Source organism: Mustela putorius, unplaced genomic scaffold, assembly GCF_011764305.1.
Source record: "Mustela putorius furo isolate JIRA1106 unplaced genomic scaffold, ASM1176430v1.1 tig00537343_pilon_pilon_pilon, whole genome shotgun sequence".
Lineage (NCBI taxonomy): Eukaryota > Metazoa > Chordata > Mammalia > Carnivora > Mustelidae > Mustela > Mustela putorius.
This window is the reverse complement of record NW_025422465.1, coordinates 32,379-44,993: the sequence shown is the minus strand read 5'-3', so window position 1 is coordinate 44,993 and position 12,615 is coordinate 32,379. Positions and strand designations below refer to the sequence as shown.

General features: G+C 48.8%; 1 pseudogene; it reads left to right on the top strand.

Moving 5' to 3' along the window:
- The first annotated feature begins 1,066 nt into the window (after positions 1-1,066).
- LOC123390401 lies at positions 1,067-7,033 on the top strand (annotated as a pseudogene).
- The last annotated feature ends 5,582 nt before the right edge of the window (positions 7,034-12,615 follow it).

Below are 12,615 nucleotides of genomic sequence, written 5' to 3'. Positions count from 1 at the left end.
ACTGGTGGGTTTCTTTGTGGTTGTGGTTTTTATTCTCTGTAACTCCCATCAAGATGGTGGCTGGGGCCGAGTATAACAGCCTGTAGGGCAACATGGGTCATGCAAGACTTTGTAACTCCTCCTTCCCTTGATTGGGGCCAGCTAATCGGGATAGACCAAGTGTGTGGAGAGGATCAACGAGATGGTGAACAGGGCCAAACTGGAAGCAGGGCTGGATCCTCTGGTCCCTCTACGAAGCCCTGGTGAGTCTGGGGTCGATCCTGGGAATGAAAGGCACAGAAACACAGCGATTTTGCCTAGGTGAGTCTGAAGACTGCAGGATGAAAGGCTTTGAGGGCTTAGTCTCTGGTCTAGAAATACATGTTCTCACTCATTCTTATGGCTTCAGTTGTCACCTACAAGCCATAAGGATGGGAAGAGCCCAGGGCTTTTGGAGAACCACAGAGACCCTGGTTTGAATACCAGTTTTGTCACTCAACATCTGTGAGACCCTTAGCAGGCTACTTACCTCCACCAAGCTTCGGTCTCATTTGGGAAATGCAGGTAACGGTTAACGGTAAACGGTAGCTACCTCAGTGGTCAGCTAAGAATAATGGCATGGTACATTCCAAAGTGCTTAGCGTAGAGCCGTAAGCACTCCTTTAATGTCCCCTGTGAGTCTCAGCTCAGATGTTTCTCTCCAGTTGCTGGGGCTCCGACTGCCCCCGGTGGTGGTAGCCTCAATGATGGTTCTGCAGGCACAGCTAAGCCCCTTGTAGTCCACACCAAGCCCACCTCCTTTGCTTGCTCTCTTTGCCTGACTTTTCCCTTAAGGGCACTGCTAACCCTCCCACCCCCCAAACTTGGCAGTGTTGAGTCCCCTCTCTGGGTTCATTCCCAGACCAGGTTCTTCTTGCCGCCAGCAGCACCTGGTGGGTCATCGTGTGGGGCGGCAGGAGGACTGGAGCTGACTAAGCAGGGTGTGCCCAGATGTACAGAGTTGGGGTAGACACCAGGAAAGGAGGGGTTGGAGAAGGGAGCTGGGTCTGGTCACTTTGCTCACTCGCTCCCATCCCACATGTACGGCCTAGGGCTTGTCCCTGAGCGGTGGGGAGCAGGAGGACGCACTGAGGGTCCTGACAGAGGAGCTGAAGAACCGATTTCCCCACCTGAGCGACAGCTACTTAATTACCACAGACGCCGCGGGCTCCATCGCCACAGCGACGGAGGCTGGTGAGGAGGAGGGCGGGGTGAGGTTGAGAACTGGTTTTCTGGGGAAAGCCCCTTGGTTGGAGCTGACGGAACTTGTCCAGCAGTACCTGGAAGGTGGCCTCCAGCACACCCCGCGCTCTTCTCCCTGCTCTTTTTATTGGCTTAAGTCCCCCTGCCAGAGCACCAACTGGACAGAAGGTGGGGGGGCAGAACTGTATCTGTCAGCCTGGAGACTCTGCTCCAGAGGAGGGAGCCCCCGGGGTGGTGCAGGGGTGAGGCTGGCTGGGAGAGCAGTTAAGGGCCAAGAAGAAAACTGGGCGGAGCTCTGTGCTAGTGTAAAAGGCCTGGTATCCTGAGCTCAGCATTTGAAGCTCTGTTCCTGTTTTATGAGTAGTACCATCTTAGAGAAGTTATGGAACTCGTGGGTTTCAATGCCCTCCTCTATGAAATGGAGGTTACTGTATTCACAAATGAGATTTAGGATGTTGAATGAGTATCACTGTGTGAACAGGGTCTAGCGTGATCGTTGGTTCTTAATAGATAGCGTGGTAAGTCAGGTAGTCACTTAGCTTGGCAAGGAGGCTGGCTTATGTTCCTCTTCGTCTCTCAGAGAAGGGCTCTGTATAGACTGGAGCTCTTTGAGACTCAGGTCGTCCACTTTCAGGTGGGAAACTAGCTGGGCTCACTTTTCTGTTCTGTACAAGACTGGGTGATGATCCCAGGGCTGGTTTCTGCCCTCTTTCCTCAGTCAGAAGCTGTGTGTGCTCCGTGCAGGGCCTTGGCCACACTGAGCCTCCCTATTCCCTTTCCCCAGGTGGGATCGTGCTCATCTCTGGGACAGGTTCCAACTGCAGGCTCATCAACCCCGATGGCTCTGAGAGTGGCTGTGGTGGCTGGGGCCACATGATGGGGGACGAGGGCTCAGGTGAGTCCATGCCAGCCGGGCCTGGCTCTGGGGGCCCTGGACCCTTCCGTTCCTGCAGCTCTCTGTCTTCCTCTCCCCTGACCTTGGCCACCAACCCCTTGTGGCTCTCCAGGGATAGCTCCTGAAAAGATCCTCTGAGTCCAGGGTAATGACTGAGAGAACACAGAGATGCGATGGCAGACTCGTGGCTGACCTTGGACGATGTGGCCGACCTTGGTCTGCAGTGCTGATCTGTATCCAGGTTCAGATTCAAGCCTCGGTATAATAGTTGTTGTCCACCTGTGTGGACACTATAAAGGTTAAGGCCACAGGTGCCAGGACATGCTGGACCAGTCTGCTAATAGGAAAGGGCTATAGAAACTCCTCCTGCATGACCTCTTTGTAGGTAGTAGGTATACCTAGGGGCCTCTGGGGCCAGCTCATGGCAGTGACTGCGGTGGTCTTTGTGACAGTGGACTCTCCTTGTCTTTGTTTTTGGGTAGGAGCTGGTGTGACTTGGCCTTACCTATTGTTTTCCCCCTTGCTTTCCTTTTGTGGATAGGTCATACAGTTGAAATCGGGGCACCTAATTTGCTGTAAATACCCAAGCTGGTCACTAAACTGTCTAGGTCTGAGTTTCCTGGTCTGTGGACTCAGGGAGAGATCGTCCCATCTTCGCCCCTCTCTGCCCTCCACAGCCTACTGGATTGCACACCAAGCAGTGAAAATAGTGTTTGACTCTATCGACAACTTGGAGGTGGCTCCTCATGACATTGGCTTCATGAAATACATCATGTTTGACTATTTCCAGGTACCTTCCCCTGCCTCTGGTGAACATGCGCACCTGGGATGGGGCAGTGGCATACTGAGCAGGAGTGAATGTAGGAGAAGAACTGGGTGAGCTGAAGGGAAGTTGGGGTGAATTGTGGGTCAGAGCTGGAGAAGCTTCTGGAGGTTGGAGAAATTCTAGGTGAGGACAGGATTCATGATAACGTGGGTGGTGTGTGCCAAGGGGAGAATGTCAGGCACGTGGAATGGGCAGGCTGGGGCCAAATGGTTAGCTGGAATTCATGCTTGGGCAGCTAGGCCCTGCTGGGAGGTGAAGGTAGATGCCGTTTCAGGCTGGAGCGAGAAGTGCTGGGTGAGATCAGGAGACAGGGAACTCAGACTGAACTGCTTCTGGCCCATATGGGTCGGGTCAGGGAGGAGAGCCCCGTTAAAGAGGGAGGTTTCTTGGGGGAGGTGTAGCCTCCTACCAGGGCTTTCCTCAGTCTGGGCCATGCGTATTTGTAGTGGAGTAGGAAACAGCTATTTTTAGCTGAACCCAAAGTAAAAGGGAAGAGGAGAAGGAAGGTAAGTCTACCCAATAGACCTCTGTGCATGGCAGCTGCTTATGTGTGCTGGCGATGGGCTCAAGGAAGGAGATTAGAGATGCTGGAAGGCAGATCTGTATAGGGAGGGAGGAGGAAGACAAATCCCTTTCGATAGTAGCTGCTGTGGGAGATGCAGTTAAGCTACCCCAACCCACCAGATTGGTTCTAAACCCAGTTGGTGGGTCTCCCACGCCATCTATTACCCTTAGGCGTTCTCACAAAGTCATTACAAGAATTAAATGAGATTGTGTGCAGAATATGCTTACTGTATTGCTTTAAGTGCTCACATTGAGAGCCCCCCTTCTTCGTCTTAGTGTGTGCTCTGGGAAAGTGCCCCTCCCTTAGGACCTGCAGAGCCATTTGTTAGAGTGAGAGAAGGACTTTCTGTGGTCAGAGAAGTTTGGGAGAAACAAGCAGATTTCGCGGTGCAGGACTTCACAGGGCCTTTAATTTGCGAATGCACCCTGTGACTTGGAGAGTTGCGACATGCAGTAGTCCTTAGATTCCTCTCGTCAAAGAAATCTTTTCAGGAGCACCTCTAAGAACTACAGAACACACTTTCGTGCTCACAGATCTGTGCCCTGTGCTGTATGTATCCAGGCTCATCTGTAAGGAGTGATGGGATTCATGTGGGGAAAACAAAGAACCTGCCTCAAATGAGAAATCTCAAATCTTTGTACTTTCTAGAGCTTAAAAAAAACAAACATTATTCCAGCTTCTCAGAGACATCAGGAAGATCAACTTGGGTGGGCAGACTGTGCATTTTTCTTTGCTTCTGATGACTCTCTGTGCCCCTTTCTCTGTCTCTCAGGTGTCAGACCGGCTAGGAATCCTCACCCACCTGTATAGGGACTTTGATAAATGCCGATTTGCTGGGTTTTGCCAGAAAATTGCAGAAGGTACTGGAGGGGTGGGTACAGGGTTTTATTTGGTTTTGTTCCCCAAAGTTTTCCCTCATTATAGGATGGAATGGGGTTTCATATGAGAACTAGAAGCTAATTTCCCTTTGACCAAAGTGACTTCAGTTCTCTGCCCTCATGCAGCTTGGTACTAGGATGCCTTGGGCTGGAGCCAGAAGGACATGTGGGGTGCACTGATAATTGTTTTATATTATCTCTGATTTTCTTGACGGCTGTCATGGCTTGGGGAGGCCGTGTGTCTGTTTTCCGAGAAATGTATGAAGCAGTTGTCCTTTGGGCAAATCTGTAATTAAAACAAACAAAAACTAAAGATATCTGAAGAAACTAGGAGATCATAGAGAGGTTTGGCATGGTGGGTTGGCGTGGGGGGGTGCTAATGCTCAGGAAAAGCTAAACCGTAGGGCTTGCTTGTCTCCACAGTGCTGTTTCTCTCCTTCTATAAGGTTCATACTCCCCTCACTTGGATTCCTGCAGTGTAACTGCATTGTAGGCCTCTCTTGCTGTACTGAGGCCCTTTTGGAGCAGAGCTGGGTGGGGGGCAGACCGCAGACTATTGGATGGTGGGTGGGGCAGGAGCACGCCAGCCTGCTGCTCAAGTAGGGTCCCCAGAGATGAGACACCTTCGGGGACAGACTCAGTAAGCTGGAGTACAGGCCAGATGCTACTGTGCTCCTCTAGTGGGGGCTGCCCTTCTGCGCCTGGAGTGACCCACCTCAGGACAGGACACCCCTGCTCGGGTGGAAGTACCTGGTTGGGGCAGGGCAGTAAGGATGGAGGACTGCTTTTTGGAGGCTTGTCTCCCCTACATGCCATGAGGTGGGCATCTATTCCTAATTTAGAGCTTTGCTAGCTCTAGGTGCTCCTCCTGTTTCTCCCCTGCAACAGGTACTCACCAGCTCCCTTCCCCCCCCAATCCCGCCCCCAGGTGCTCGGGAGGGGGACGCCCTCTCCCAGTTTATCTTCAGGAAGGCTGGGGAGATGCTCGGCAGACACGTGGTGGCAGTGTTGCCTGAGATCGACCCGGTAAGTCGATGGGAAATGAAATCTGGATGTTGCTGGGCCAGATCTGGCTCTTTCCCATTAGGGATGAGACTGTCCCATCAAACTCCGTAAAGAGGGGCATGATTTTAAATGGACTTAGGGTGTGTGAGAAGAACTCTGTATAGTCTCTAACACGTAAGAGCTCTCGGGTCTGGTGCCTCCCCTCTGTGGCTGGCCCGAAGCCTGTGTTTATATATAGTCCACTGCTTGAACACGGTGCATGTTTCCATCCATTTCCCCCCCTTCTCTTTCCTGCCTCTGTATTGTTGCTTCACCTTTTTTTTTTTTTTTTTCCCTTCCATTCTCTCTCTTGGCTTTTTGAGTCTCCCTGTTTTCCTCCCTTTGCAACCCTTTTCTTCAGTCCACCTGGCTAGAGGGAGAGTATCTGGGAGCGGGTGGGCTGGTCTTAGGAGACCATCTGCTTCAGCGTTGGAGAGGTGTGGTCACCCCAGTGTCCATTTCTGCTCTTCACCAGGTCTTGTTTCAGGGGGGAGATGGGCCTACCCATCCTGTGTGTGGGCTCTGTGTGGAAGAGCTGGGAGCTGCTGAAGAAAGGTGAGCCTAGGGTGGGTGATAGACAGGTCGAGGGTGGGGTTACTCGGGAAAGCTGCTTGTCCCAGGGGGAAGACTTGAGACTTGGCTCCTGAGGCCTGCACAGGCCACAGCCCTCCGCCCACAGTCTGCCAGGGAGCCCTTTTATGGTGTCTCACCCAGCTTCCCTGAACTCTTAAAAGATGCTTTTGTTTTAAAGGATTTATTAAATACACACCACTTCTTAAAAATTAAAGACATCCCTCCCTTGAGATCAGAGCTTCTGGCCAGCATGTGGTGACCTCTGTAGTCAACACAGTTGCAGCCAGAAGGTAGAAGAGGGGCCTTCTTCACCCTTGAAGTGTTGGTTCATGTAGCTGTGTGTCATTAGACATTCTGAAGCAGTTGGGAGGACCCTCTTGCTTCCTTGGAGTTCCCAGCACTGGGTACGGGCTGGCTGCAGGTTCTAGTATCCAAAGGCCATGACCGGGTTCCTGTCCCCTGGTGCCCTGCCTGTTAGGGACTTGGTGGGTGGGCCTCTTGGGGACCTGCACAGGAATGCCTCAGGGCCTGGGCTTCTCCCTTCCCTCCGTGTCACTGTCCCACCTTCTCCTGGTCTCGACCAGGGAGAGCTGGTCTACTCTCACCTCTCCACCTCTCCCCTCTCTACTCTCTCTCCCTTCAGGTTTCCTTCTGGCGCTGACCCAGGGCCGAGAGAGAGACCCAGGCTCAGAACTCCTTCTCTGGCTTCACCCTACTGAAGCTGCGACATTCCTCTGCCCTGGGTGGGGCCAGCCTCGGGGCCAGGCACATCGGACATCGCCTCCCCATGGACTATGCTGCCAACACTGTTGCCTTCTACTTCCACACCTTCTCCTAGGGGGCTGGCCCTGGCTCCACCCCGCCTAGCACCATGTGCTGCCCAAGAGGAAGCTTTGGGCTTGTCGTGACTCATTAAACCAGACAAGCCTAGCACTGTGGACATTGGGTGCTGGAAAGGAGGCTTTTTTTTTTCTTTTTTTAAAAAAACAAACACATATAAAAGAAAATAAATGCACTTTATCCACTCCCCAGTTAGATTGTGTTGTCAAGCACACTTGCTGTGTATATCCTGAGTGCATCTACCAGTGGCCATCCCAGAGAGCTCAGGAACAGTTCTAGGTCAGAACTTACAGCCCGGTGCCTTGCTGCTTGGCGCTTGGTTTGCCATCTGCTCACCATACAGTTGGGCAGAGAATTCATGTGTGCCATCCCTCCCCACTGCCCCCAACCTTAGCATACCTCTACGCCACGCTGCTGCTAGTTAACTGTGACCTCAATTTCTCCTGTCCAGGTGAGTAATGATTCCTGCCCAGCCGTTTTTCCTGGAACCGAGTGTTCTCTGTGGAGAGCATCACTGGGAGTAACTTTAGACACTTTATACCCTCCCCTGATGGTCCCAGAAGGATTTAGGAGAGGGGACCATTCTGGTCTGGGGAGAATTCCCTCACTGGATTTGGTGCTCATAGGTAAGTGGTACATGTTGCAGTTTTTTTTCCCCTATGAAAGCATTCTTGAGAGGTTGGGAAGATGACTGAGATCTAAGAAGGCCAATTAGATACAACTAGGTGGCCTGTTTATTCCTCGTGACTTCCAGCCTGGCTCTGGTTATAATACGACATCCTGCATTTGTTGTGTGACACGAATGATGAACATTGGTGAAAAGCAATGTCCTCTGGATACTGTTACTGGTTTAAATGAGTCAAGACAAGCCCAAAGCTTCCTCTTGTGCGGCACATGGTGCTTGGTGAACTGAAGACACAATCTTGACCTTCAACAGCTGCCTCTCTGGGTGTTCAGAGCATAAGGTATTTGAAGGCATGGAACATGTGCACCAGTTAGTCTAGATCTTGTTTTCAACTAAGATCTTTGTCTTCCTCCTCCATCAGGTGTCTGATTCAGTAGGTCAAGAAGAGGTGGAAATGTTCATTTCTACCAAATATCTTGGGTGAGTTGGGCTGTAGAGGTCCAGGATCTGCACTGGAGGGAGCTCTACCCTAGAGCTTTTGGGTGCTGATTAAGTCCTTGAAGAGGTCTTGGATGCTTGTTTCTCAAGTCAAGTGACACTTCTTCCACAGTGTAGAACAGAGTGGCAGTGGCTCTCTCCTGTTTGCCCTAGCCCAACCCAACAAGCCGGGATTTTGACAATAAAGAACTCAAGCCAAGTCCCTTCTGAGGAAACAGCCAGCCATTTTTTCACATCTCCTGTGGTCCAAACTACTAGGGGCCAGCTCTCAGCAAGTCCCATACATCTTCTGGTAAAAAGCTTGCAGTGAGGAGAAAGACACACAGGAGGTGTCTTTGCTATATCTCACAGTCCTAACAACACTTACTAATGTGCAGGGAACTTTGAAGGTGTTTTGTTTTAAGATTTATTTACTTTAGAGAATGCTTGAGCAGCAGGGGTGGGGGTGGCGGAGAGAGAAAAATCTCAGACTTCATGCTTAGTGCAGAGTCTGATGTGGGCTCGATCTCATGACCCTGAGATCACAACCTGAGCCATAAAAGGAGTTGGGCACCTAATCAACTGCACCACCAGGCGCCCCTGGAGAAGTTTTTTTTACATGATCCTGGGACCAGGAACAAGCCGTATTTTGGGTTTAGAATCTAAAATCTCATTGGTGGAGAGTTTATACATATAATATAAACAAAGAGTTAATATTCAAGAATATGGCCACCTCTTTTCCTTACCATTGTTGAGGCTCTACTATCCCAGTGGGAGAGCTGAGCAAGGAGCATATTTTGATTTTTTTAGTCCTGGTACATAAGTATTAAATACATATGAGTTGAAAAAAAAAAGCAGTGGGGTGCCAGGGTGGCTCATTTGGTGAGAGCCCAACTTGTGATTTCTGTTTGGGTCACGATCTCAGGATCCGGGCTCTGTGCTCAGTGGGGGTCTGCTTGGGATTCTCTCTCTCCCTTTTCCTCTGCCACTTCCCCAACTTGAGCACGCACTGTCTCTTTTTCATAAATAAATCATTTAAAAAAATAATATAAAAGTGTACAAGATCCAATGTGTTCCTAGTTCCTTTAGCCAGAGATGTGATGAAATGGCTTACTTTCCAGTTAGTAAGACTCTGTTACCAGAGGTTGTGGTGCAGGAAGTCATTTTTGATGAGTGTCTTCCCCTTTCACTTACACTTTCTTGATAAAAGGAGCAATTAATGGGATTCCATCCTATCAAGGCATCAGAGATGAACCTGTAACAGCCTTGTGACAGGCAAGAGCTTAGAACAAGAACTGGACTCAAATGAAGCCCACGCTGCTTTAATAATCCACCTGGTGATTTCATGACCAGCACAGTCTCCTTATCTGTCACATCCATTCAGCAAACACAGAATGTCATACGGCTGTGAAGGGTGCTCTGAGGATTAAAAATGAGTACCTTATCCCAACTGAGAAGTTGGCATAAATTTATGGAACTGCCTATTTACAATATCTGCTTTTCTGTAATGTATTCTACTTCAAGTAAGGTCAACGAAATGTTTTAAGTGAATGAGTACGACACACATCTTCAAGGATGTGCGTAGTCCAGGCCTCGTGTATGCATAACTAGAGTATCTCAGAAAGCGCTCCACAGGCAAGTCTGCTCAGCTCTTTCCCCCCCTGGTTTTAGGAAGGCAGTGAAGAAATAATAGCACTCAAATCAAAATGCACGGGCCATGGTCTGGTCCCATGATCTTTCTGCCACGTGATAAAGCCCCTCCGAGAATCCCTGGGAGGTTCAAGTTAGGTGTAAACCAAATAAATATGAATTACCAAAACATCCCCCCAAACAATGGATGATGCCCGCTTGTTAACCCAGTAGCCTGGGTACCTAGGACAGTGTTTGGTAGTTAGAAGGCTCTCAACCTGCAGTAGTTGAAAGGCAGATTCAGAAGCTTTCCTTGTTTTCCAGATAGGAGTCAGTTTTCCCCTGAAGCCGGAAGATAACAGCTATCCAATTTTTCCTTCCAAGTCCAAGGATTTCCTGTTACGACCTTTGTTCAAAGCTGTACACACATGACTGTGCGTATTACTGCCACTATGTATTAAGCACCTTCCTTGTGCCGGGCAGTATTCTGAAATTAAATTCAGTCTAATTTACACAGCAGTCCTAGGAGGGAGGAGCCACGTCTTTATAGATAAACTGAGGTGCAGGCTGAAGGCACTAAGAAAGTGCTGGAGGTGGGATTCACTCAGGCCTGCAGCTTCCAAAACCAATGCTTTTACCACTTCGTAACACTATTTAGAATGGAAAATGATGCAGTTAAACCCATGATCCATCTTGAGACTGAAATCTCTCATGAGGGGTGCCTGGGTGGCCAAGTCTCTTGGCTTCAGCTCAGGTCATGATCTCCGGATTATGAGACCAAGGCCCGAATCAGGCTCTGTCCTCAGCAGGGAGTCTGCTTGAGCTTCTTGCTTCCCTCTCCCTCTGACCCCTCCAGCCCCCTTCTCAAATAAATAAGTCTTTAAAAAAAAAAAAAAAAAAAAAAAAAAAAAACTCTCACAAAAACACACCACACACACACAATCACCCAACCATAAGAAAAACACAGTAGCACTGCCGGCAAGTAAATGCATTTTATTCTCATTTTATTGAGACTTTTTTCCACAGCTGCCATTTGATTTATATAGCAAAATTTTTAAAAAGTAACTTTTTCCCCATTTTTGCTATTTTTTATGAAAATCATTTTCTTCGATTGTAAAAGCCCCTGCCCCTCCCCCAAAGACATTAATAACTACCACATCATGTGTATTTAGAGGAGAAAAAGGGAACAAAAAAAACAGCTGTTAAACACTTGTGAAACAGGGATCAAAGTTGCAAGTCAAGACTTGCCCACTGGAGGCACGAAGCCGCTTCGGGCCACTGAGCAAGCCACACACAGGCCCTCGGGGGCTTCTCGTCCCACAGGCTCTACTCCCTTTCTCCCCTTGACCTTCTCTGCTGGCCATCGTCCTTCTCTCCAAATCCATCCAACAAAGGCAGCACAATCTTTAATACGTGTTCAGCTTTGTAACGGAGACAATACTGTATCCAGAAGTTCAGTGATTCCCCTCCATCCAGTTCTGGAGGGTAAAATAGCCAACAGCGTACGGATGGCTTCACTTTTGTGTCCACTCAAAACAGACTCATTAAATTACCAGATGCTTCAAAAGTCCTGTTGTGTAGACAGCACAAGAATTCCTTATAAAAAAAGAAGTTGCAAAATGATAAAAAATTTCTGCAGCAGTTTCGGCTCCTCACACAGAGCCTCTGATGACACAGCTGGTTCTGAGGAGTTGTTCCTGGGACACTCACAGCAGCTCGCCCAGGAGGTCCCCTGTTCTGAGGGTTCTATTTAGACCACAGGGGGCCGAAGTCCAAGTTTACAAGATTCCCTGCTGGCAAAATTAGCCTATCAGTGGAACACTACTGAGTGCTCTAAAAGAATAAACTACCAACACAAGTTACAGCTCAGGGATGAAACTTAGAAATATGCTAAGGGGAAAAGCCAGCCAAAAGAGACCACAGTTTGTCGGATTCCACTGATATGATGCCCAGAAAAGGGAAATTTTGTAGAGACAGAAAGATAAGTGGTTGCCCAGAGCTGGGAGCAGGGATTATCATGTAAATGGACACGAAGGATCTCATGGCGTGGGATGGAAAATGTCTAAAACTGAGTATGGTTTATGGCCTTACCACTCCGGAAGCTTACTAAAATAACTGAAATGTACAGTTGAAATGGGTGAATTTTTATATGTAAAATATGCCTCAATAAAGTTGTTAAAAAAAAAATCCCTGCTTCCCAAACCACACATCAAGCATTGAACATTTCTGAAGGCTCGATTTGTAGGGCGGGATTATCACTTAGCATCAAGTTACATGGTGAAAAAACACTGTACTATTTTCTAGTAAATAACTTAGAGTTTCCCAATGCCCACAGGACCAGGTCAATCTCACCACTCATTTCCCAAATGAATGCATTATCCCAGGGGAGAGGGGCTGGGGATACAGAGTCTTCCCCAACAGGTGGCCATGTCCAATTCTTGGTCGAATTTGTGAGGTGTCTGCTCTTTCCATACCTAAACGTTGCCTAAACCAAGAACCATTATTAACCTGTGATACTGGGACCCTTATTGAAGATCAACTCTCCTCTTCAATCACAGCAGGGTCGATTCCTGGGCACCCGGGGTTTCTATGTGGGGTCTGCAACAGCACTAACATGAGAGGATTCAGTCAACGGTTCCTTCAGCTCCTTCGTACAATTTTTCCTCCCTGACATCTAGAATTGCCAGAGTATTGTAATGACCTCCTTACTCCCTAGCTTCCCCCCAAATCAAGACAAAACTGACGGTAGGACAATACACAATTAAAAAAAATCCTGCTTAGTATTTCCCTAAAAACATTTTTTAAGCCATCGTTAGTGTTATAACCCTTAATTAAAGAGACTCCAGCTGTTTTGACTTTGAAAAACTGAAGTCCTGCCTCTCCCTTAACAATCTGTCTTGGTTTTGACCACACGTGATCCCAGAAGTTCACAGCTGCGGTCTGAAATGCTTAAGGGCCTCACAGCTGCAGGTGCTCAGGCCTGGGCTATAGCTGTCAAGTTTTCTCCTGCGGGTTCAAAGACCTGGAGAAGCTGAAAAGACC